This window comes from Galeopterus variegatus, unplaced genomic scaffold (genome assembly GCF_000696425.1).
Source record: "Galeopterus variegatus unplaced genomic scaffold, G_variegatus-3.0.2 Scaffold3400, whole genome shotgun sequence".
Taxonomy (NCBI): domain Eukaryota; kingdom Metazoa; phylum Chordata; class Mammalia; order Dermoptera; family Cynocephalidae; genus Galeopterus; species Galeopterus variegatus.
The window spans coordinates 141,274-147,586 of NW_007729511.1; the positions used below are offsets into that span (position 1 = coordinate 141,274).

Below are 6,313 nucleotides of genomic sequence, written 5' to 3' on the forward strand. Positions count from 1 at the left end.
GTTTCCTAGTAAGCATGAGTTTGCATTTTCAACGATTTTCCAGATGATGCTAATGCTGTTCGTCAGGGGACCACACTTTGAGAACCACTGTTCAAAATAACCCATGGAACAAGAAAGAAATTCCAATGAAAATCAGAAAATATCTCGACCAAATGATAATGAAAGTACAATATCTCAGAACCATTATGGCAAACTAAACCACGCTTACTAGGAAACTGACAGCCTTAAATGCATATATAAGGAAGATGAAAGGCTGAAAAATCAATGAACTAAGCATTACTGTCAAGAAGCTGGACAAAAGGCGGCAAATTAAACCTATACAAAGTAGAGAAAGAAAATTAAAAACTTAAAGCAAAAAGTAATGAAATACAAAATAGGTGTACAATATAGAGAGTCAACAAAGGCAAAAGTTGATTCTTAAAAAAAGACTACTAATTGATAACCCCCTAGGTAGGCTGATCAGAAAAAAAAGAACAAAAAACCGATATCAGAAATTGAAAACATAGATATTAAAAAGATAATAAGATGACAGAATAAGCTTTTGTGTGAATAATTTTGAAAATGTAGATTAAATGGACACCTTCCTAGAAAAATACTGCTTACCCAATACAGTATAAGAAAAATCTCAATAATTGACCAAGTATCAAAGTAATTGAATCTATAATTAGATATCTTTTTACAAATCAAACTTCACTCCAAGATAGCTTTACAAGTGAAGTTTTCCAAACATTTAGGCGAAACATAATGTCTATTACTTTTAAACTCTTTTAGGAAATAAAAAAATGAGAAAACTTTCCTCCAACTTGTTTTTTGAAGCCAACATGATCTTGACACCAACACATGAAAAGGACAGTTTGAGCAACAAAAATTTTAGATCAATTTCAGAAATGGTCATAGATGCAAAATCCTAAACAAAATATCAACAAATGGAATACAATAATTTATAAAAATAATAATTTATCACAACTCGGGTTTAGTCCGAGAATACAAGGTCAATTCAACATGTGAAAATCAATCAATGTATTTCACCACATTAGCTGAAAGAGAAAAGTTATAAGATCATGCCAATATATGTACAAAAAGCATTTGTTAAATGCTTTTATGTCCATTCATAAATTTAAGGGGGAAAAAAAACTCTTAGTAACTAGAAGTAGAAATCTTTCTACAAAAGAAAAGAAAGGAAACAAAACACTATTGCAAATATCTTACTAATGGTGAAATGTTTAAAGCTTCCTTCTAACATTGGAAGCATTGCAAGGATGCCAGCCATCAACACTTCTTTACAGTATTATAAATTCTAGCCAGTGTAATAGGGCAAGAAAAACAAATAAAAGGTGTGTAAACATTAGAAAGAAGTAAAGCTGTCATTAGTTGCAGACAGTATTATTGTGAACATAGAAAATTCAAAACATTCTACAGATAAGTTTTTCAGAAATAATAAATGTGTTTAGCAAGATTCCTGAATATCCATATAAGGTCAATATACAGAAGAAAAATCTAATATTCTTATATAGAAAAAATAAAATTTTCAAAAGATACCATTCACAACATCATTAAAAATATTAAATACCAAAAAAAAAAAAAAAATACGAGGATGGGTGGAGAATCAAGATGGTGGAATAGACAGTCCCCAGTGTCACTCTTTCCCACAATCAACCAATTTACAACTATTAAAAAGCAAAGACTGTGAAGCTGGGGCTGCTAGAGCTCAGAAGAGGAGGAGATACGTAGAGAGTTCATGAAGGCAGGAGAAGCTGCAATGAGAGAAAGAAGGGACTGCTCCAACCATTTTGAGCCATGGCCCTTGTGAGCACATGAAGCAAGGAGCTGGTAAAAACCACAGCTGTGCCCTCTGTGTGAAGTCACCTGGAGACTGCAAGAGAGAAGAGGGCCTTGGTGGGCCCCAGGCCAGCAAACCAACTGACAGGGTTCCCGTGGAACCATGTACAAGTGAGGGGCCATAGACAACTGAAAAAAAGAGCCACTCAAAGGCTGATGAGTCATCACAGGGCACCTGTGTATGACCCGTCCCGCGGGAAGTGTTCCGAGTGCAGGTGGTGGGGGAGACAGGCCCATGGGGGAGCATTGGGGCACAGCATGGACAGCTGATCTGCCCCCCAATCAGCAAAGGACCACTCAGTGGAGACTAGTCAGGAATACAGAACTGCAGGGGGTGCAGTTTGCTGAAAAGACTCAGGCCCAGGCCAGAGTTTCCACACAACCCAGGTGTCAGACATCACAAGATCTGGATGTGCTTACAAGTTCAACAATTAAAACCTGAGCTGCACGAAAAAGCCTTCCCCAGAGAATCAGCAGCAAAACAGCAATTTAGTTCAACCACAGGGCTCAAGTGCTGGTTCCCTGAGGAGGTTCCCCCATTTTAGAAGTAAGCAAAGGACAACAAATTAGTTCCAGTGTAGAGTTTAAGTGGTTGTGGTAGCTAATAATCTAACACAGAACTGAAAGCAAACACAAAAACCCCACAGCTCAGAGACTAAGTTCCGATATTAACCAGTGAAGGTCTAACACCAGCAAAGAACACCTATGGAACCTAGAAGAGCCAGAAGCCTCCGAGGCACCTGAGCCAGAATGAGGTGGGTCTGAGGGCCTCAGCCACACCTCCCTGACATCCACATCCAGTCCGTGATGACCACACCACTGCCGGAAGCCTCCAGGGCCCCAGAGCTGGAGTGGGGGGACACACAGGCCTCAGCCACACACCCCCACCCTCCACAACCAGGCCAGCCCTGACCCCCTCCCCCATCCCTCCTCTCCCCCTGCTCCGCAACGTCTTAGAACGTAAAAGACTAATAACAATAAATAAATTTTAAAAAAATAAAAATACCAAAAGGATCTCAAGTATATATATACATATTAAATACTTAAGAATAAATCTAACAAATCTCTAAACACAAAGCAACAAAACAATATTGAGAGAAATTAAATATCTGAATACCAAAATTAAATACCTAACAGAAGGACATATCATGTTGATGAACTGGAAGACTCAATATTTTTAAAATGTCAGTTTTACCCGACAGGTTTAAAGCTCCCAACAAGCATTTATTTTATGAAAATTGATAGGCACTTTCTAAAATTTACACGGCAACAGAAATTTCAAGAATAACCAAGGCATTCTTGAAGAAAACAAAGAAGTAAGGGGGAAAGGAAGGAGAGAAAAAGGAAGACAACAGAATATATTCCACTGGATAACAAGACTCATGACACTCTAGTAATCTGACAGTTTGCTGGTGTCACGAGGGAGACAAATAGATCCATAGAATAGAAAGTACAAGAACAGACCTAGGCATATTTGGACACTATCTTTAAGACAAAGATGATATTGCAGAATAGTGGAGAAAGTACAGTCTGTTAAATAAATAGCGCCAGGTGAACTGGATATTCATATTTGGGGGGAAGGGTCAGGGAATCAATCCTGCCCCCTTTTTATTGCACAAACAAGGAATCAATGCCAGGCAAATGGTAGATCTGAATGTGAAAGGTAAGCAATCAAACTTTTAGAAAATGAAATAGAGGCATATATTTGTGACCTTGCTGGCAAGATTTCATTTTTTTTCTTTAAGGTCTCAGTTCAAGTTTAATAGAAACTACAAGAGATTGGTGGGCTGATGCCCCACTACTGGTACATCACACACATCAGAGGGCCTGCCCTACAACACAGCGCAGGACATTCCCACCCACACAAGGGAAAAAAGGCTGGCCTCCCAAACCCCTGTAGGTATGGCCCATCCTGTATCACACCACATCGCAGCTGAATCTAAAGTCTTGTGTTTTCAGCATGAGAAAAGTACAAAGGAGGTTTTGTTCTCACGGCTGCCCAGGGCAGCTCAGCACTAAAACGACCCAGCACTCCTGCTTGGGGAAGTATTCTTCGCTCTTTGGCACATCAGGCTTGATGGTTTCACTGTCAGGCCCCCAGCCAGCTGGGCACATGTACCTGTGCTTGTCAGTGAACTGGAAGGCCTGAACTAGTCTCATCCGCAGAACGGCCAGCAAGGAGGTCGTTCACAGTGATCTGCCGAAGGATATTCTTATCATCGACGATAAAGGGTCCCTGAAAGAAAAGGCTTCAAGACCCCATAATCCTGAGCAATGGTACGCTTGGGGTCTGACACCAAGGGAAGGTTCGTGGGTCCCGTCCTCCTTGTTTCTTGGGGGTGCTGATTTATGCCAGGTGACAGAAGTGAGGATCCACAGAAACACCGATACCTGGCAGTTGTTCTTAAATTCTCCTGCCCCGTCACTGAAAGCAGTGATCTCCGTGGGGCACACAAAGATGAAGTCAAGAGGCCAAAACAAGAACACAGCATGTTTTCCTTTGTAGTCAGACAGGCTGGTATCTCTGAACTGACCATCTGGCATAACAGCTGTAGCTCGGAAGTTGGGGGCAGGGTGCCCAATTTTGACATTTCCTGAAGACATCTCAGTATCAGCAGTTCCCACACAGAGCATCTTGAGACACATGCCACAGAGACCAGCCAGGAAGAGGACATGCGAAGAATTCTTTAACAGGACACGAAAAAGCACTCACCATAAAGGAAACAAAAAAAATTGGAAAGTTAGACTATGTGAAAAGTCTATTGATGACTCAGCAATCCCACTTTTAACTACTGACCCAAGAGAAATGAAAATTTATGTTCACATGAAAACATGAACAAGAATGCTTTCAGATTTATTCAAAATTGCCCCCAAATTGGAAATGGTTCAAATATCCTTCAACTTCCATATGTATAGACATGCATTCCATGGAATAGTGTTCAGTAATAAAAAAGAATAAACTGTTGATACATGCGACATGAATGTATCTCCAATGTATTACACTACATGAAAGAATCCAGATTCAAAAGACAAACCTACAGAGATGGAGAACAGATCCGTGGTGGCCAGAGGTTAGGGGTAGGAGAAAGAGCCAGCTACGGGGGGCAGCATGGGTGCGATTCTGGTGGTGATGGAATGGTTTTGCATCTTGATTGTGGTAGAGACTATGCAACTCTATGCATCTGACAAAACTCTTTGAACACCAAAAAGTGGTGAATTTTACTCTATGTAAATTTAAAATAAATTAAATAATCCGTTAAAAATTAATAACCTCTGTTCACTAAAAACAACATTAAGAGAATAAAAAGGCAAGCCACAGAATGTCTCTTACAAATTAAAAAAAAATGAATAATAAAATAATATAAAAGTGGATTCAGTTACTTCACAATAAAAGGATATCCAAATGGATAATAAACTTTGAAAAATGACCAGATTAATTAATCATTGGGGAAAGGCAAATTAAAACTCCATCGCGATACTGCTACACTTCTATTAGAATGGCTACAATGAAAAAGACAATTCCAAGCATCACTGAGGACATAGAGTAGTAGGAATCCTTGTACTCTGCTGCTGGGAGTAGAAACCGGTGTGACCACTTTGGAAAACCATTAGGCACCGCTAAAGTGAATACACACATGGTCTATGAGAATCCCACTTGTTGCTATATACCCAACAGAAATATACACATGTATTCACCCAAACCCACGTATCCCTGAGAATGTTCAGAGCAGCACTTCTTGTAACAGCAGAAAACTGAAATCACCCAAAATACCCATCAGGAGAAGATTAAATTGTGGTATATTCATGCAGTAGAGTCCTCCACTGAAGCAGTTCTCAAAGTGCGGATCACAGACCTAGGGAGGTCCCCAAGATCCTTGTACCAAGTCTTTGAGGTCAGAGCTACTTTCATAATAATACTAATGTTACCTCCTGTCTTCTCCGTGCTGACCTTTACACTGACGGTGCGAAAGCAATGGCGTGCAGAACCGCAGACGTCTGGCACGATCAAGGCAGAGGCATCAATCTGTGTAGTGGTCACTGTATTCTTTACTCCAAGCACTTCCAGTTTAAAGTCACTGTATTCTTTACTCCGAGCACTTACAGTTTAAAAAAAAAAAAAAGTTTGCTTTATTCAACATCCTTGATAAGGAAAGAAAAAGCATTGATTTATTAAATTTATTTTATGAATTGATTAAAGACCTTGGGTATGTCTCAATGGAAGTATGCAGAGAGCATGTCTGTTACACACTCAATTTTGATGACTGTCTTGAAGAAAGGAGCCTATGTGACTGAGTCGTGAGCTACACCGGTCACCTTATTCATGGAACACGATTTTTCCTTGAAAGAAAGACTGACAAACTGATGATTCAGACTTGGATATTTGGCAGACATTTTCTTTTAAAAGAATGAAAGAAGCCTGTCCCTTCAAAGAAAATAACTGGCAGTATTTCTTGCCAATGATCATTTTTACTCA

At 39.7% G+C, this 6,313-nt stretch overlaps 1 pseudogene; it reads right to left on the reverse strand.

Annotated features, from left to right (window-relative positions):
- Positions 1-3,828: 3,828 nt before the first annotated feature.
- Positions 3,829-4,443, reverse strand: LOC103600610 (annotated as a pseudogene).
- Between the last annotated feature and the right edge of the window lie 1,870 nt (positions 4,444-6,313).